Raw genomic sequence first — 21,011 nt, 5'->3', positions numbered from 1 at the left:
AGTTTTTGGACTTGTTCGGGGTATTTTCTTACATATGTAGTAACAACTGTACCAGGGATTGCAGCTTACTATGGCAGGATCTGTTTTTAATAGAGATGTTTATAGAGGCTAATAAGATGAGGTTTTGTGCTATCATGGATAGATTCCTTATTTGCTTGTGTGCACCTTACACCATCCTGAAGAATTCAAGCCACCTTACTGCTCTGAAGACAGATGCCTCCAACAAGCAGAAAGCGTAACAGAAGAAGCAACATTATTGCTATGTAGGTTGGGATTTTTTGTCCTTCTTTTAGTTAGCTTTTTACCTTCCTGCCATTTTCTCAAATATTTGAGAATTTAAATGATATGGAAGAAAGGGAATTAACTTTCAGGATGACTTAATTTGAAAGATTTGCAAGGAGAGATTGGTTATTCAGAATGTTCTTGAGGCTTGTTTTGAGTAAAAAAAGCTTGACATTTAATGGTATTCTTGTTCATCTCTCAGCCTTCTTTAGAGTCAGTACCATCAGAAAATATATCGGTACCAGCATAGTTTGAGGGAACACTGAAATTCAATTATTGTATGAGACACAGTGATGAAAAGACAGATCCATTAGAGATAATTTTTAATACCTTCTGGATGCTTTGCATTGTGTCTTTGTATGTAACCTAAACCTTTATTTATATTGTTTAGAAGGCAAATGCTATTTTGGTTTTTGCCTTTATTTAATTTACAATAAGTTCTATGCACGAAACATATTGCTGGATCCTTCTGGAAGAGTACTAAGTGTGATTTGATTCTGGAACACCTATTTGGTGTCCTAGAAACTGTAAGGAAATGAACAATTTATATAGTTGTTTTTTTTTTTTTTTAATTTCCTTAGATTTTATTTTTTAATAAAATTTTACAGACTTCTTTGTAAGCAGAAAATGATGTCATCTCTTTCTTTTCCAATGACTGTGACTTTGGACAAAGAGCTCGGTTTAATTTGGGATTTTATGTGCTTTGGTACTAATTAAGTAGTGTCTGGTCAGGAGTCTCCAGCACCTTTATGGCTCTTCATTAGGGAACAATCAATAAATACAAAATGAATTCTCCGGTTTGCTAACAGAGGAGCTGGCCATTAGGATGGCAATTTTCCAGAAAACAGCTTAAACTGTAAAGAGAAAGGTGGTTGAAACAGATGTTTAGCATGTGCTTCAGAGACTGTTTTGAATATGTAGATGTTGGTAGACATAACAGGGACAAGTGTTTGAAGGCGGTGATTATCAAAGACGTTCAGTGAAGCTATTTGAGAAGATGAATATCATAACTGGGAAGAATGGGGTGGGAACTACAGTGTAATCCAAGTAGTCTGAATTTGAAACAGCTCTTCTTCTTCATGCTGTTACAGTGCCCAAAGACCCTATGTTTGCACCTCCATTGTATTATATTGGTATGCAGGGAGATGGGATTTTCACTTCGAAAACATCACAAACTAAGACAGCATATTTGAGTCTTAATGGTAGAAGCTAGAGCTGCTTCATTTAGGATGCTCTGTACATTAGGCAAAACTAGGCAAACTTCTCTAAACCTGTCCAGGAAGATTTTTTTATCTATCTATCTATCTATTTTAATTACTATTTTTTCTGTTCCTGCTTGGTATCTGGTATTGGTTATAGGTCTGTGGTGAGGGCAAAAGTGAGACATAGTTTAGGAGTTATGAAATGAAAGTTGCCTTTGTGGCTAGGGGATCCCAAAGGCTGCATTAGTCATGGATGAGTAAAAGCAGAAAACACACCGGAGCATCACCGGCCCTCAATCAGGGCTGATGGGTGCTGAGCCATCAGACCAGACTGTGCTGATTTGCCTCTGTAACAGGGCTTTGGAGGAACTGGAATAGTATCACCTGATCTTTTAGCTGATAAAAGCTACTGCACCATTGGAATTGTCTTCTGTTTAAATTTGAGCCCATCTTTCAAATAAACAGCTTCTTGATTTTAAAAATGATAGTGATGAAGAATCTCATTATCGCTGTGCTATCTGTTACCTGTTCCTGGTGTTAAAGCACACACCTAATTTTTATTTAGAGCTTATCTAGCATCAGTTCCCAGCCCTTTCCAACAGCAGCAGACCCAAGGGAAAAATTCCCTTGTGGTGCCATGTGATGATCTCACTTAGCCCTTTTGTGGCTGGTCCATATGAGATGCAGTGAATTGAGGTGGTTTCAGAAGAAAGTTACTGTTGTGGTGTGGGAGCTGCCTCCATTGCTGCTGCACATGGTGGCTGAGCAGTCCTGTCTTGGTGGGTCCTCCATGATGGGTGCTTACAAGGCAATTACTGCAGAGCTTTATCAAAATTAAATTAATAGTGGGTTTCGAGGACATGTGCCTGCTTCTTGTTAGGGATACTGAAAACTTCCTTGCAGGGCATATGAATGTGTCAGCCAGAAAAGGTGTTTTCCAATTAGTTGTGCCCCGATTAGCTGTCGCTTCTGCTTCTTGACCTCCAAGGTGGGATTCAGAAAAAGGGCCATGCTGTAGGAAGGTGGATGTTGCTTGGCCATGCATGCAGTGCTGTTTGGGACACCCAGCCAGTCCTCTGCTGTCCTGGCTCTTGAAATGTTTGCCTGGTGAGAGAGCAACTGGTAGAGGAGAGTTTAATTGCATATTGGGCAGTTGTTGTGCTGAGGCAAGTGTGTGCATTGGGTATGACGGCAGGCTGGCACTGCCTCAAGTTCTGCTTGGGTGCCAGCCTGCCCCGTTGCCATCATGGTCCTGTGGTGTCCTATAAGGTACGTGACGCAGGTGAAATGAAGGTACAGAGATTATCTCAGGAGTCACTCGGTGCCAGTGACGAATTACTGGCAGAGAACAGGAGCCAGAAGGTACCCCCATGATTCTGGGTATGTCTCCAAGACCACAAGGAGAGTAAGCTAAATGCCTACATCGTTGCTTCGGGTGGGAATTGTTGTAATGATGTTACTGTAAAATGCTGGCTAGGCAGATTACTTCAGCAGATGACATGACCGTAGCATTTGAATCTGCACTCCAAGGTTTCAATTTATTTAGTAATTTGATCAGTGCAATGATTAAACAGTATGTGCTTAACCTGGGACTTTATTAAAAGCTTTTTTTGAAATCCAATGTCCTTACTGTTTGTAAGCTAGTAACCCACCAGCCTACTGACTGGAGCAATAAAAATATTGTTATGTAGCAACCTAGATAAAGTGGACAGTGCTTGCTGCAGGAACATGACAAGGTAGGAATAAAAAGCTGAAAAAGAAGTAACATTCAATTTCCTCTCACCCCTACTCCACCAACACAGAAACGCAACAGGAGGGGAAAAAAAGATTCCTTACATAAATGGAACCAGCTTTTAACTTCCTATTTGTTATGGCTGTGGTGGAATAGGTACCATCTGGCCATGTGCACTTCCCTTATTAATTCTTCTTCAGGTGCTGCTCTGGGTAACCTGGTCTTCACCTGGTGTTGTCCCTTGACTACACGTGGTGGTAGTAGTAGAGATCCCCCACAATGCAGGTGGGAACCAGAACAGAGCAAATCTTTGAGTTGAGAATTAAACATTTTTTAATTTTTTTGGATACCAAGACAGACCGTCAGTCATTTTCATGCTGGAGTCCTTGGTCTATCTGCAGGCTAGGTTAAGCAAATTGTAAAGCTCTTCTCTACCATCTGTGCACTGAACTCCAAGATCTCTTGACTATCTTGCTACGAGACTTTTTGTTTTTCTTTGTTTCATGATAGGTCTATTTCTTGCATTGTGTTTGGGTGCAAAACCAAACCTGGGCTGACAAAACCAAACTGGGGCTGACAGCTCTGAAAGGTGTTTTTTAAAGTATTTTAAAATAGCATCTGTCTTTTTACTGCAAAAATGCTACATATCTAGAGCAAGCAAATTTGGATTTAAAATGCAATACAGCAAAAAGAATTAGAGAAGAAAGTGTAGTCCAGTTGAAATTTCAGGGTATTCTTTGAAGAACAACAAAGCTTTGTGAGCAGCTTCCACAGCAGAATAGGCAGGTTTCTAGTTGAGGCTGAAAGGAAATGGGGCGCTGATGCCTGTATTTCAGTTGAGCACCGAAGAACCAGTTTCTTCGAGCCTGTGGCTAGAGAAGGGTGAGCATGACTCAGGAGCAACAGTCTGTGTAAATGCAGTGAAGATGAATTTTTACCAACCCAGTTTTAAAAGACACTAAATTCAAGCTAGGTGATTGTGGGTGAATGAGATTTAGGCAACTTCATAGGGAAGACATGCTTTATGAGGTATAGGTTACTGGACAAATTTGGAACAAAGAAGTATTTACAAGGGAAATCAATTTTCTCTTTGCTTTGGAAAAAGTTAAAACACTTCTGCTTTGTTTTATTGTCACCAATTTAGAATAGTTTAATGATCTTTAGAAGGCCATCAGCATTAGCAAGAACAGATGCTTATTTTCCCAGTGAACTACTGTCCTTAATTTTGCACAGGAGATTTAATGTAGACTATTGTTTGAGGCTTCAAGAAGATACAGTGCTGCTTTAATGACTTTATCACAAATTAAAAAAAGACATTACATAAAAGATATCGCATTGCCCTTTAACAAGGCTTCGTTATTACCTCCCCTACTGTGGAACAGGAGCTGGCATTGCTAATAAATTGGTAGAATTACTTTAGAAATGTGAATTTGCTTATCATTTAATATACTCCAATGACCTACAGCTTTACATCTCCTTATTTGCAGTAGATTTTTTGCATGTCAGTAACTGGCTTCAGAGAAGGGCATAAAGAAGGTGGTCTCTCCCTGTACAGGTGAAGGTGGGGTACTTCAGCAGGAAGTAAATACTCATTCTTTGGGTGTGCCAAAAACTATTTTGGAAAGTAATGTTCCTCATTGCAAAAATTTATGGAGGCTGCATTAGTTTAAATGACAATACAGACTGGGCAGTGAATTCATCAACTGATGGCTACTATCAAGACGTTGGGATGGATATTGTTGGCTGGCTTCAGTGTGAAGTCTGAAAGTCTTGATGGTCATTGTTGCTTATGTGGCTTATTTTTTTTTTAGTTGCTTTTTTTTTTTTTTTTTTTAACTGGTAAATGTGTCTGGCTTACTCAAACATGAAGTTACATTTTCTTAAGTATTTGCGGAGTCAGACCTTAGGCCTTTGTTAAAAGCAGATATGTATGTAGGATAAATCTCACAATCAATCCTCAAATATAGATAATAATGCACTTTTTATTTTCGTGAGCCTTTTTGTTTCCAGATCTTATATTTCATCTGTTCCTGTGACTGTATTTTCTCTCCTCAGATCACTGTTTGAAGATTATATATCTCATTGTGAATTCATCCCCTAATTCTGCTTGATCTGTCTCCATTCCCCTGCCTTATCATGTCCGAATAATGAAAAGAATGACTAAAATGACAAAAACCTTTAACAAGCCAATATTGTTCTATGTCTTTTGACTCTAGCTAAATTATCTTGTCATCTCATGTCTGAAGAATGCCATGCATGCTTATGTTGTATACAGAAATGTATTGTACCTCAGCTTGGGTAGTAGTGACAGAAATCTCTTTTATTTGCAAAGATGTCCAAAAATACCTTTCAGTCAAGAAAAGTGTCAATAGCAAAGCTTGCTCCTTGACTGTGTAGGGAACTGGGTTTTATTGATTGTTTGGCTTACATACATTCTTTGTGTTATTAGAAGAAAACATGCTTCTAGTATTTCAAGGTGCAATTCATGAATCCCTGCTTCATCCATGTAATTTTTTTCTTTCTGAAATGATACTTCATGTTCAGCACCGCTGATCTGGGGAAACAAACAGCGTATGGACAGCAGACATATATCAGTCTCTTCTGCAAAGAAACTAGCCCATCTCACTTTCTGTTGTTTTTCTTCATCTTACAGTAGACAGTAATTGAGGAGTGTTATTGAGGTGTTAGAAATACAGCTGATACGATTCATTAGTTGTTCTGCAGAGCCATAAATATGACATTCTTTAGGAAGAGATCAAGATTTAATTCCAGAGAGAAGTAGGGACTAGAACAGGGCACGATGCAGTGCTGTATTAGACATACCTAAAGTGGCTCCTGGCAAGGAAGTACAACTGTGTCTTCTGTCACTGCTGTGCTTGGGGAATATGCTCGCAACCCAAAATCACAATAATAGAATACCCTGAGTTGGAATGGACCCACAAAGATCACTGATCAAGTCCAACTCCTGGTGCCACACAGGACCACCCAAAAATCAGACCACATGTTTGAGAATATTGCCCAAACACTTCTTTAACTCAGACAGGCTTAGAGCCATAACAACTGCCCTGGGGAGCCTGTCCCAATACCCAAAAACCCTCTGGGTGCAGAACCTTTCCCTAACCCCCATCCTGACCCTCCCCTGTCCCAGCTCCATGCCATTCCCTTGGGTCCTGTCACTGTCCCCAGAGAGCAGAGCTCAGCACCTGCCCCTCCGCTCCCCTGATGAGGGAGCTGCAGGCCGCCATGAGGCCTCCCCTCAGCCTGCTCTGCTCTGGGCTGAACAAACCAAGGCACCTCAACCACTCCTCACACATGTTGCCTTCTAGGCACTTCACCATCTTCATAGCTCTCCTCTGGACACTCTCTGATAGTTTTATGTTTTTTTTAAACTGTGGTGCCCAAACCTGCGCACAGTGCTCAAGGTAAGGCTGTACCAGCACAGAGCAGAGCAGGACAATCCCTTCCCTCAACCAGCTAGCAGTGCTGTGCTTGATGCACCCCAGGACGTGGTTGGCCCTTTTGGCTGCCAGGGCACACTGCTGGCTCATATTTAACTAGCCATTAAGCAGAACCCACAGATAGCCTTTCCATGGAGCTGCTCTTCATTCTCTTGTTCCCCAGTCTGTACGTATAGCAAGGGTTGCTTTTTCCCAGGAGCATAATCTGGCATTTGCTATTTATATAGTTGCTGATAGCCTAGCCCTCTACCCTGTCAAGATCTCTCTTCAAGGACTCTCTACTATCAAGGGAGTCGACAGCTCCTCCTAATTTAGAGTTACCTACAGACTTACTTAGTATGCATCTGAGTTCTGCATCCAGATCATTTATGAAAGCATTAAAGAGAATTGGCCCTAAAATGGAGAGTGCAATATACATCCCAGAACAGTCCATCACAGTTATCAGTTGGATTAATTAAGCCAAGTGAAGCATGCAAGCCGATAAATACTGTGGGTACTTTTTCATGTTACATGGCAGCTCAGATGGAGAATAAAATCTAACCACCTTCTGTAACTTTGCTCTTGAACTGGTATTCCTGCTTTATCCCTTGATATTGACTGAATAACATTGGGGTGAGTTGGGTCAACCAGCCACTGATCCAAGAAAAAAACAACCCAACAGGAGAAAGGAAATGGTTTGATATAACCTGCAGTCATACTGTTATGAAATCATGGATAGCGGAAGGGTGGGAAGAAGATTGCGCATGCTACTTTTGACAAAGACCTGTAGGTAGAGGTGGCTAACTGGATCTGAAACTACCTCCTGAGACACCTTCACTGATTCTGGGACTTGAACTAACTTCTTTGAGCATGCCTCTCCACTGCTGGCTTGCCAAATACTGGAAATTTATTGTGTAGCACATTTCTTTACTCCTTCTGAAGTCAGCCCTTCCACGTATATCAAATAGAGAGCCAACGGTTTCTCTTGTTTGTTGTTTTGTTTTTTTCCCCACCATCCTTGTAGTTATGGCTTATTTGTTTGGAAATTCTCCCTTCAGGATCAGATGCTAAAGTACTATTGAAAGGTAATAGATCTAAGACTAATAGGAAATGATGGCTTAAACTCACTGTCACACTCACCAAGCAACCTTTTGCCAAGTTAACCAAGTTTACAGAATGAAAATGCAGGTGGGCGTTGCAAGATGTATAGTGCTGTCTAAAATTCTCACCAAGAGAAGTATTTCAGATCCTCTGAGAATTAATTTACTGACCATTGTCTGCTATTGCTTTGCTTTCCTAGGCAGTTATAGAGCACTGCAGGGAATATATTCCTTATTCTGTCTATTATCGTTATATGTATGGTAGTAATGTGTAGATTTTCAGCTGTGGTTGGAGACGTCCCTCGATATCCCTGGCTTAATTGATCAAAATATGTGTTTAGACACCATTTGAATGGGTATTTTCAGATAACAATGATCATGCATATTAGGAATGTAGTAGCAAGTCTAATAGGAGAGAAGCAGAGAAAGATCTGTGCTCCAAACAATTCATGTTTCAGTAAGACTACTATGACATAAAAAGTTGTCTTGTATCTATAGAGGGCTGGAAGAAGGTGACTTTGCTCATTAAAAAAAATAAATACGTATTTGGTAGAGGATAATAATATTTTACATGCAAAACTGGGAAAAATTTCAAACAGAATGTGTGACATTACCCAGAACTGAGCATTACTGAATACTGTTACAGTCCCACAGTAAAATTGTTATGCGCTATATCATTAAGTATATGAATTTGTTACATTAAGTATATGAATTTGTTAGTGGTTTTGTGTGGGTCCTGTAAAAAACAAACAAAACACATTGCATTTGGGAGAAGGAAAGTCAACCCTTTGATTTGAATATAGTATTGAAGTCTGTTATGAGACTATAGTCTGTTTGCCTTCTTTCACAGTCAATTATTTTGTGAGCTCACTTTGAAGACAGTTTCCTTTTGTGATAATGTATGACATCTCAGCCTGCTCTGCTACCAGAGTTTATGATGGGAATCTCATGGAAGATTTATTCAGCTGAGAAACTTTATTTGTAAAAAGAAACAAGCATACAAGTTGTCTGTCTGTTACTGTGAATTTCTAAATCTGCATTTTGGGTTGAAAAGAGTTTGTTTTATAGAGATATGAAAGGTCAGTGTTACCTTTAGTGCATTAGAAAGTAGTTTGAAATGTCAAAAAAAGAAAAAAAACCTGAAAAATTCTCAACCATCCAAATACCCACCCTTACATCATGCCCCTCATAACCCCAATTCTAATGACACTTCTGTGTGCCCCATGTTATGTTTCTTTTGGGAGTCCAGCATCTACAGCTCAACTGCCATTTTGATCTAGTTTGGAATCTTAGCTGGGAAACTAGTGACCTACAGATTTTTGTGCTTTGCATCCTGCCAGAGAGGTACTGATGCTATACTCAAAGGAGTGCCAGATGTTCCATATGTCAATTGATACACATCACTCGAGTCTAAAATCCTGTTACACTTCTACATTCAAACTTAGCACAGGCCTCTTTTCTTTTTTTTTTGTAGCAGTGTAAAACAGTTCTAAGATAGAGTAATGAGATTTTTAGACTTCATGCAAAACAATTATTGGCATCTAAGAAGCAGTTACTCTTCAAATTTTGTGATTTATGTGGTAGGGTATGTGAGGTTTGCAGGTTGCAACTGCACTGAAATTTAATAAGTTCTGAAATAATGAGTCCATGTACTCATATGGATAAACCGATCAAGGTGAGCTAGATAGTTTTGCTTATTAACAAGGCAGCTACCTTAAAATACCTCATGTTTACATCTATGTGTGATTTTGCCTGTACATAGGTAATGTAGATCTGTTGATGCATGGTGTTCACGGTTCAGAGTTCTTTATTTAAAATGTTTTCCATTGAAATGTCTCAGTGAAATAATTGTGAACACAAAATCTTCTAATCATTTTGAAATGAAAAAAGTTAATCATTGCATTTCATCTTGTTCCACTCAGCAGTGAATTTAATTGATTTTTTAATGTTCATTACAGTCACTTCATCGTGGTGGTCTGTATTTTGATCAACAGGGCATATTGGTATGTTGAGAGTGGAAAAGAAATGGAAGTGACTGGGCTGTAGTCCTTTCCCTTTGTGTTGGCTCAGCGTGAAGTGCAATCTCTCTGTATTCCTGGTTTTCACTTGGGTAATTGCTATACTTTATTTCTTTAAGGACATTGAGATACTTGAAGTGAGAAGTATTGCAAAAGTGTACATTATTCATACATTTTTATTATATACTAGCTAGCTTCAGAAAAATATGCACAAGCCAGTAAAATTCAATAATTTATAGTATCACAGAACACTTCAGCAACAAGAGACAAATGCCACTATGTTATGATATTACTGAAATAATTTTAATCTTTGTTGTTGTTAAGAAAAGGGATTACTTATAGTTTTCACTTGTTTGTTGGTGTTCTTTTAACTCTTTTTTCCTATTTGAGGTTGCATTATAAATAGTCCTCTTAATGTATATTTTACTCTTGCTCTGTATCCTGCTGGGAAGTACTGAAAGAGCCATATATTTTTTAGCATTATTGGCTTTTTTCCTTATTTCTCTCTGTGGAGATGAGCCCTTATATAAATTACTTTAAGGATCCTGTTTTCTTGATTTTTTTCCCCGCTTTGTTTCACGCTGGGAGGATGAGTATTTAATAAACTGTTATTTAGGGGCATCTGCTTTCACAGACATTTCCATTACAAATGTTGTTATTGTTTTGTTGCGTTGCTTAAATGAATCAGAATATCATAGGAACCATAAGAAAAAAAAAAAAAAAAGAAAAAAAAAAAAACACACAAAAAAAAAACCACAAAACAACAGCAATGAGAGGTGGCATTCATCCTCTCCTGCCTGTGCAGGTCTCTCTGCTTGCTGGCTGGCAAAGCCCTTGCCCAAGCATGGAGCCCAGGCAGATGAACATGGGGAGGCCCATGCCAGCTCCATGCAGGGTCACCCCACGTGTGACATGGGCCAGCCTTTGCACCTGGCTCTTGCAATGAAGCCAGAGCTCTTTTGGGTTGGCATGGAGTAAGGGGCTGCTGGAGGAGCAGTGGGGTGCCTCTGTGGGGTCCCCCACAGGGAAGTGGTCACCCTGCTGCCACCTGTGTCCCACCTCCTTAGACTGCTGCGGTATTTGTAGTCTTTTTCCTACTTTTGTGGTTTGCACTAGAGATCAACATTAACGCTGAGGCACTGACTTTGGCTTTGGCCATCAACTGTGATTTGGTTTGCAGAGCTAATGTCATTGCTGTAAATGAGTTACTGGAAATCCCCTACTGTTTGCATCAGTTTGAAGATGACAGAAGACAGCGTCACCACCCTCTCCTCTCTGGATTATAGATACACTCAGTTATGTTTTTAATTCTTCCAGTGCCCTTCTGCATCATTTCCCTCTTTCTTTGATTGTTTTGTGCTAGGTAGGTGGTTTGAATACAGCCTGGTTGTATTCTGGCCGGTAGTTCTCAGATAGTGGGTGCCTGATTGCTCCGAATGTGTACATATGCCCTGTGTAGATTTCTGTGCTTGTTTTGCTTTTTTAATACTGAACAGATGTTTGTGAACAGATAGGTGTAAAACGATAAAAGCTTAATCATGAAATTATGTTTTGCACTGTGGTACAGGGAATTAATTCTCAGTGAGGGGGGACAACTGTTGACTGAGGAAGGAAAGGTGGGATTGGGTATGCGTAGCAGTATCAAATATTTCACCCTGGGTGAATTCATACTGACTGTTCTCCGCCAACTTCTCCTACTTCACGGAGCACAGGAACATGTTGCCAGAGGACAGGTCCCTCCTGCAGACCTAAGGGACACATAGCAGCCTACAGTTCCCTGGATCACCCTTTTGGACCTCTCTGAAGAGGAGAGTACTGTCTGGTTTCTTCTCCTCATTGGGGATCTCCACTGTCTCCATGGCCTTTCAAACATGGCAGACAAGGGTGCTGCAAGAACCAGCTGCCTTAGCACCCATGGCCTTGTTTGTGTTCAGTCCTCTCAAGAAATACCCAGCTTGGCCCTCCTTACAACGGGTGCTTCTGCTCCTTGAAACCTGCCTCCAAGCACAGAGGCCTATGAGAAGGCCACGATGGCAATGGCCGAGGCAGAAAAGGCCATGGAGTACCTCAGCATTATGGTGCTTGCTTTCAGCCTTCCCCATTTGCCACAGACCCATGGTTTCCTTGTCCAGCTTTTTTTCTTCTGGTGTTGTGGTATAAGCTCATGTCCTTGCCTTCAATATCCCCTACAAGGCTGAACTTCATCTGAGCTTTGGGTTTCCTGATGCTGTCACCACGTGCCTGCATGGTATTTCTGTGCTCATCTTTTGTAACCTCTCCCTGCTTCCACCTCCTGCAGTACTGCATCTTTGCACTCAAGCTCCACCATTTATTCCATCTGGCAGACTGGTCCCACTTTTTCTGAGTAGCCAGATGCACCAGACTTGCATTTTGATGTTGTTCTTAAAGATCTGACAGTTTCCTGTGCTGCTTGACACTTATTGCTGCCTCCCATGGGATCCCACTTAATTCCCTGGAAACTTTTGCTCTCCCAGTGTCTAGGCTTATCTGGACAGTTCTCTGTTACTATCTTTCTTTCCTCGCTCTCTTCAGGGTCTTGAATTTCAGTACTTAAAGGTCATTACATCAATGCTACCACTGATTGCCACTGCTCCAACCTGTTTTATCTTCCAGACATGGTATTGTTCATTCTTGTTAAGTTCATATGAGGCTGTATGAAAACACAGGAGAGGTGACAGTGGTTCAGATGGGAGGTCCTTCTCACTCATACAATAGCATGTCATAGTATGTGCCTATGGAAAATGCGAGTAAAGCAAGTACAGAGCGATAAGACTTCTGGTATACCCTCCATTGTCTGGGCACTATGCAAGGAGAGATTGATTTTTAGTCTTGCAAATTGTCACTGCTCTTGAGCTCTGCAGAAATATTTGCGACAATAAGAGGCTGTGGTGTTGGTTTTGACCTGTAATACCTTAAGTTGTCTTGCACCTGCTTACTTCCACCCTCGTACAAGAGCTTAATCTGTAATGATATAGGTAGTGGCAGCAAAGAGAGCATTTCCTGCAATAAAGTTTTGATTTACTTCCACAGTAGTCATAGGAGAGCAGACTTATAGATTTTTAGGAATCACTGCAAGAGTGGTTCATGTCCAGAGGTTTCTGGAGAGAGCAGAAGCTATGCTGTTCAGAACATACTGAAATGCAAAGGACTTTTTTTTTTTTTTTCTGTGGCTACTGGGTATCGTGGAGTAATGCTGTGTAATAACTCCATGTGACTATAAACCTAATGCTTAATAGATTACTTGTAGGGCTTGTGTACTAATACGTCTTTGTGTTGTTGTATAAAAAGCAGATAAAGTATTAATGTCATTAACAGCTTTCTCTTACGGGGAAAAAAGAACCACTCCCTGTGGAAGAAGTGGTGTTCTAGGCTTTGGTTGTTAGGGCAGGCCATTGGGTTGGGAAGCTCCTGTACACTCTTAACTCTTCTGCAGTCATGTCAGTTCAGACGTGCAGGGCTGTGCTCTAAGCAAGCCAGAGCTGGAAGAGGATTCCGTGGGGAGAAAAGCTAAAACTCCATGATGAGCTTTGCTTTCTTAATTCAGGTTATTTCACAGATCCAAGTTAGAATGGAGGTGTAAACTGATTAAAGCGTTAGATCTGCAACATCCACAGTTCTGTATGGTCCACAAGTTAAAACATGCTGTGTAGATGTGGCATGGAAAGTGCTATTAATTTTCACGATAGAAAACTTTCAAAATAGCAGATAGAATAGAAGCCAAAACTATTCAACCAGAGTAGCATGCAGGACTAAACCTAAAATCTATAAAAACTGCTACTATAATCCGTAGAGCCATTGAAGTGTATATAAAAGTCTTTAAAATAATTGGAAGAAATCAACCAGATTAAATTTCCTGGCTTTTAAAGCAGAATTATGTATTACATGTCAGATGCAATGTTTGTTCTTAATTTTGTTTAAAATCTGCTATTATACTAATTAAACCAGATTTTTTTTTGAAGTAGTGAATTTCAAATATTCTTTATGTACTAGTATTAAATGAAAGGATGTTTTGAAATGTGTACAAGACAGGGTTTATTGTTGACTGTGTATCCTAGTTTTTAGTGTTCCTTGATTCCATGCAAATGATTTATACAGCCATATAAACTCTAAAAAGATGCATGTTATTTCTTGTTATCCAGTAGTTAATGGTGGTGCAAATTACATCAGCAAATATACTTTGAGTGCATGCTATGCTAAAATAACTTTCTGTTGAAAAATTTTGTGCAGTATCAGTACATGGATTTTCCTTGCTCATTTTTAAAATGGAAAAATAACATAAATACATTGAATATCCTGAGTTGGAAGGGACCCACAAAGATCACTGATCAAGTCCAACTCCTGGCTCCACACAGGACCACCCAAAAATCAGACCGTATGTCTGAGGGCGTTGTCGAAATGCTTCTTGAACTCCAGCAGGCTCAGTGCTGTGACCACTGCCCTGGGAAGCCTGTCCCAGTGCCTGACCACCCTCTGGGCGCAGAACCTTTTCCTAACACCCAGCCTGACCCTCCCCTGTCCCAGCTCCATGCCGTTCCCTCAGGTCCTGTCGCTGTCCCCAGAGAGCAGAGCTCAGTGCCTGCCCCTCCGCTCCCCTTGTGAGGGAGCTGCAGGCCGCCATGAGGCCTGCCCTCTGTCCGCTCTTCTTTAGGCTGAACAAACCAAGTTAATTAAGCCGCTTCTCACACGTCTTGCCCTCTAGGCACTTCACCATCTTTGTAGCCCTCGTTTGAACACTCTCTGATAGTTTTATGTCTTACACTATGTCATCCCAAAGTGCACACAGTGCTCAAGGTAAGGCCCCACCAGCACAGAGCAGAGCACAATCCCTTCCCTCAACCAACTAGCAATGCTGTGCTTAATGCACACCAGGGTACAGGTAGCCCTTCTGGCTGTCATTGTGTGCTATATTTTTCTCCTGAGTCATAATTTTACATCTGAAAAGGTGCATGACGTAGCTTGATAACTGAGCACTGACCACTTTCTCTGTATGTTGAGGCATAGCTTCTTAATGTGAGCACGTTCCTGAACTGCAGCTCAGTTCCCGGCTCTGTTGTTGGAGTTGTTTGCCAGAAAACATGATGACCACGTGCACCTATGGATGCCAGATGCAATTTAATTAAAAGCCCATGTGAAGGAATAGGGTATAGACAGTAATAGCATGAAAGGCTATAGAGGGATTGGTTGATATTCAGCATCCTCAGAAGCTGAAAGGAGGTACAGGGACAGAAATTCAGGGTGGGAATTTGTTGCCATGCCAACGGAGTAATGTCTCTAACAGGAGAAAACAGGTAATGAATAACTGCTGAGTGGGAATTTTAAGAGAAAGCTACACTCTGTAAAAAAAATGAGAGGTTATATCTTCAATAATTGACCTTCTCCATTCCCCCTGTGAAGGCCTGCTTTGGGAACGTGTCTGTTGGAGCTTTCTGCAGTCCTTTACCAGGTCCTGCTGTGCCCATCTACTAACCTGGGAAGTGTTTGTGTGCGGCACAGCCATGGGAGCTGGTACCAAACCAGCATCCACAGGCTGACATGAACCCTGTGTGGATTATTTGTGGAGCAGCTGAGAAAGCCAGATGAGGATTTCACAACTCTGTCTTCCTTAGTAACTATTTTGAGTCTTCCCTTTAAATAACTGACCAGCATGTTTTCTTTTTGTCTTTCTTGGCTCTTCTAACACAATGTGAAATGCTGAGGAGGAGGATTTTAGCACTGGTGTTTCTTACAAATACTTATTTCTAAACCCTGATTAGTCAGGCGTCATAGAAGTTGAACATGTGCTATTTGCATTTAGTCTGTAGCTCTGTAAAACCTTCTGGCTAGAAAAAGAGGAGGAAAAAAAAGCCAGGGAGTAGGGAGCACCTCCGGATAAACGATGTGCATGGGGGTTGTGCTCCTCTGCAGCTTTCTCTCAGCTACCCTACTCCTTCTCTTTTTTCTTTTACAGATATGCAAACCCCAGGGCAACAGCTAACAAGGTTCTTCCACCTGTCTGTGCTGTTCTTCTAAATGATGGTCTCTGCTTTTTCTGGCAGTGTAACACACTGTGTTAGCAAACAGGCTTAATAAAAGAATGTAATGGCTTCTCTAGAATTGCAGTGGAAGAAGGGCAATCTTTAAAAGATTTAATATTCCTTGTAGTAAAGTCTTACAATTAGTTGTAGTGGAAGCAGTGAGCACCACTGTTTGGAAAAGGCTGTCTTACTCCTTTGCTCTCTCCATCCTCTCCCTTTCCCCAACTCCTCCACCACAGTCTCTGAGCTGACACTGGTATTCATGGGACCCTTCAGTGAGCTGGTTCAGTTTGCCAGTCAGGCCTAAAAGCAGTCTGGGGGAAAAGAAATTGTGATAGTTTGGGTTTTCTGAGGAGTAATACAAATGCCAGAGCAGACGTGAAGCTGAAAGGGTGTGCAGGGAAGGTGAAGAGAGGCGATAAGCTGTGGGTTGCATCTGTGTGACACTAACTCACGGGTTATACTTGTAGTCATGTCACACAGACGAAATGTGTACTTCAGGAATCGTCATGCAGTTTGCAGGTGCTGAAAGGATGAACAAGGCAGGTGTCTTGACTCAAGCGAAGAACTGCTAAGCTACGCTGTATGAAACAACAGAACTGCACAACAGCACAGTCTGCCCTTGTTCGGATGATGCAGAGCTTTCCGTGCAGCCATATAGAGTCTGCTGCTGTTTTTCAGGGGCTGTTTTTTAAGGCTGTTTTTCTGAGCATGAGGGATTGTACATGCAAAGGAATGGCAGTTTTCAAAGATAGTGGAGAGCTTTGTTCAAGGCTTGTCCTTAATAGCGCCTGCGTGTAGCCTCTGCTGTTTCTGTTAATGGAATACATCAACCTTTTGAGCTGCACAAGGACTTGCAGGATCAAGGCCCTTCTTTATGAGGGCGATGTATCTGTATGCTAGGAATCTTGGAGCATGCCATACAAAAAAAAAATAAATAAATAGTGCAGTGGCACAGATCTGTTAAGATTTATTGCATCATTATCTCACATGAAACAGTAAGGTCGTCCTGGCATGACTGAGCAAAAACAATGGTGTGAGGGTATCATTATTTATTTTGACGCCCAGCTGATTACACCTAGACATTTCTGGGAGCCAAGGCACTCTGAACAGTGTATTTTATTTTTATTTTTTTGTTTGTTTCATTTAGTTTCAGATAGTGATTTCAAGGAGGGAAACCTGATCTATATCATGTTTCCTTCTCTAGTATATTCCATAGGTAGGTCATGTTCATATAAGAGTTAGTGAGATGCTGTAAGTGGGAATACTATCTTCTTCTGACTTGTGTTTGCTCATATAAAAACTGACAGCAAAGCCCCTAGGCACATGACTTGCAAGTTTACACCAAAGAAACACAGAGTCTGATCCCTTTCCTTACAGACCTGAAGGAAAATCAAACTCCACGCAATATATTCTCTCTCTTTCTGAGTGTAACAAACCAGCTATTACTGCTGCCTGCAGGAACAACAGGAGACTCAACAGCTCAAGCTCAAGATACAACCCAAGACATAGTTTTGTTTGGTGTGTGGTCATAGGATTATTTTCCTTTTCACATTATTAATGAGTTATACTACAGTGTTACTGTAATCTTGACGTGTCCCAAAGAAAGATCTTGAAATGAACAAGTTCCCTATTTTTTTATGAGAAGCCTAATAAACTGGAAATGATGTGCTGAACATGAAGTGGCAATGTTTTACCTTCGCTAGAGTCTTGTGCCTGTAGAATGGCTTAAAAATTAAGGTCATCAGCTAATAGCAGGAGGTACTTGATCAAATCAGCTTTTAGAAATCCATGATCAATGTGAATAATACAGGTACTGGTTGGTGAGTGTTCCTGTTTCATACAGCATAAAGGTTCTGAACCTTTAATCCAGTGTCCAGGGTTTTAAATCCGAGCTTCAGTGCAAGATTCTTCCCTTTATGCATTTCTTCTTCTCAGTGTTTTGTGAATCTGTAGCATGTTGGTGTATATCTATAGACATTTCTTAAAATTCACTTATCAGTTTGCTCTAGGGAAAAAGTGCCTAAACTGAAGCTTTCAAAAAAACACTCTTCATATGAGCTACAGATAAATATATTCATTATGGTCCGGCTTCAGTTGAAGACTCAGTCGAATTTTGAATTCGGAGTGTGTCTTCTCCCACGTAAATCATTTAGTTCACTGTTACTCATTACTTCAAGCCTGACCTTGAGGAAGTAAAAGAACTTCTCATCACTCTTATAAGCTCGGCGGGACAAAGGAAAAATAAGGTTGGGCTCTGCTGGGCCAAGGAAGGCACTCTTGTCACGAATGCCCTGAACATCTTAATCTGGTCAGGTTGGAGCTGGAGAACCTTATCTGAGTTCAGTTGTCAGGGAAGAATGTATGGATGAGAGTTTATCTAGGCTAACCAGCCTGTAAGTCAGTAAAGAATTCATAGATGGAAAACAATTGCTTCCACTGCACCCTGATAAGAACAGGGAGTTTGTGCCTTTTGCAAAATCTAGGTATTCGTTTAGTTGATCTTATTTTTCTTTTTTTGGGGGGGAGGGGAGGGCCTGGGGGGATGTGGGGATTATGCTGCGGTAGATGATGTTCAATGAACTTTGTGAGTCTAATAGGAAGAATTAGCTCAATGTCCAGTACATGTAGTCTCATCTTTACTGTGTTGTGTTGATTCTGTGTCAAGTTTCTGCCACTGAAAAACAGACATGCTCAAAACCTAAATACCAATGCTGTGTATTTCACTACAGTTCTTAAATCCAAGTACAGTTTTTGTCTTTAATACTCCAGCCCCTGATTTAATGTTCTGTAGATCTGTTAACCCTGTCTGATGCCCTGGGTAACTTCAACAGCAGGGTACGGGATAGCCTCACTGGTAGACAGTGGGGCGAATGGGTGAGACTTAGGGATTACCTTGGCCTGTCAAATTGTTGTTACTGTGTGGTATCTATTGAATCCTAAGCCCTAGGAAAAGCCTCGGAAAACCTTCAACCCCTGGAAGCTGAGCAATGTGAGCCCTGCCCTCCTAATGCTGCAAGTTTACTCTAGCTGGGGAGAAATACAGACTTGTACTGAAGGAAGAAACTGTTCTTCATTTCATACTTATATCGAATTGTGACCTGCATGTTTTTGTTATGGGGGAACATAACCAAGTAAATGCTTTACAAGCTGTTGGTTAGATCTGAATCCAAATGGCATCTGAATGAGTACCAGGCTTTATGTTTTGAGTGCTAAAATCCACAAAAAGGCCTAAATTAACAGTTAACAAACAAACAAACCTGTTGTTGCATGGGTATGCGGTGAAACATACTGTGCATTAAAACAGTTAATGGTTTACATCTGCCTGCATAGAGCTGCTGACTTACTCACAAGTCCCATAACCACCATGGTGAGTCAAGCCAAGCACATTTGGCCACACAATACAATATGGTCTTCAACAGGTGAGGAAAACAGAGAAGATGAAGAAGGTGTATGTCAGGTAGTTCTTCTTGGGACATCTCTTCTATCAGTCAGCTGTTTTCAGGCGATGTTGAACATGTTGCTGTACTTTGACCTTTGCGTTTAATAGCTGCTAATGAACTCTCCCCTGTGAAACTGTTTAATCCATTTTTATCCATTTTTTAAACTCTTTTGTGCTTCTTGATCTCCCGAATACCTGCGGCAAAGTGGTGATAATTGTAGGTGTTACATGAAAGACTACTTGTTTTCACTTATTTTATGGCTATTGTCTGCTAATTGCACTTGTTCTTGTATTGTGTAGGACAGTTTCCATGTCAATCAGGATTAAGACATTTATCATAGGACTTCATCATTTGCTGAAACCAAAATGTATTATCTACTTTATGTATCTTTGAATGTTCAGTTCTCAGATCATCCTTATAGCCTTTTTTTTTCTTCTTTTTTTTTTTTTTTTTTTTTTTGCATTTTTTCAGCACTCCCATAACTTCACAAATATCAGATGTGGAATTCTTCTTCAGTAAGTTAGGTATTTAACTGTTAGCAGTGTCTGAGCGAATCACCTTGCCTTGCTAAGACAGGCAAAACAAATTATCTGCTGGCACCGTGATTTTTCTCCACTGTGTAATGGTGAATGGATGACCAGCACAGATGGCCAGAGAATGTCTGAACCTTGTTGAGCTGATGTTTTCAGACAAGTGTCCATGGTAGTTTCAAGGTCTCTTGTGACATTAGTGATGTCGTATAAAATATAGATTTACAAGTTTTCATGCTTTAAGTTGTGGTTGGCTTAAAACAGTAATGTTATCTAAACCCCCCCCCGGCCTCCTGCCAGGGGGGCAATTTAACCCAAGTCCTTAACGTAAGTGAAGATAATTCCTGAAAAATATGAAGTCTTTTCACTGCTTTGCCCGTGTCTATCTTCTATGCAGCACTTAAAAGAAATGTTGCACACCTTACTGCATAATCTGACATCTTATTAAAATAAATAATAATAAAAAAATAAAATAATTTTTAAAAAGCTTTGTTTCCCAGCAGAAACTACTCTAATATAACCATTATCACCAGGACAGTTATGTATGCATGTGTGATCAGTTTATGAGTTGGCATTGTGTATGTCTGAGATAGGTTAGTTTTCTCATATGCATTTTGTGTTACTGCCTTGTCACTCAGTATTGCAAATTCTTTCCGCAAGTCTTCATAAACAGAGATCTAATACAAAGAATATAAGAAAAGTCTATGAAATTTGACTTAAAAAATGGAAGTGCCATATGTTAAGTGTTCTTTAAAGGCCCGAGAATATTGCGTATTAAATAACATGACCTTTTGTGGCAATCTCTTGATTTAATTAGCATCAGCCTTCTCACTTGTGTTACTGCTGTATGTCAAGTGGCAAGTTCTTCTCCAGCACGAAGCTGTTGAGCACGGAGCCTAGGAAATGGCATTCTCTTGATAGGTCTTGCGTTGGCTCTTACCTACTTCCACTTCTTCATTGCTTCAGGGCTTGGTCAGTTGGAAAGGATATTGTTTTAAAAATTATTTCCTGTGCCTACTTTGAAATTTAAAACAGTCTCATAAATCAGATGAATGTGTGTTTTATATATGTAAAGTGCTAGTGCGTTTTCTTTAAATAGGTGCATTGTTTTTGGCAAATAGGTTGTCTGTGAAGCCAGGAATGCTACCAGAGATCATTTGCTGTGCTGCTAAATGCAGCTAGATTGCTTGTCATTATCTCACTGGTCTTAATTGGAACTGGATTGAACTTAG

General features: G+C 40.5%; 1 protein-coding gene across 13 annotated transcripts in view; it reads left to right on the top strand.

The window, feature by feature from the left end:
• The window catches only part of KLF12 (KLF transcription factor 12), a 251,856-nt gene that overhangs the window by 98,222 nt on the left and 132,623 nt on the right, over positions 1–21,011 (top strand). The window lies entirely within an intron of this gene.

This window comes from Aythya ferina (genome assembly GCF_964211825.1).
Source record: "Aythya ferina genome assembly, chromosome: 1".
Classification (NCBI taxonomy): domain Eukaryota; kingdom Metazoa; phylum Chordata; class Aves; order Anseriformes; family Anatidae; genus Aythya; species Aythya ferina.
This window is presented reverse-complemented; position numbering and strand designations above follow the sequence as displayed.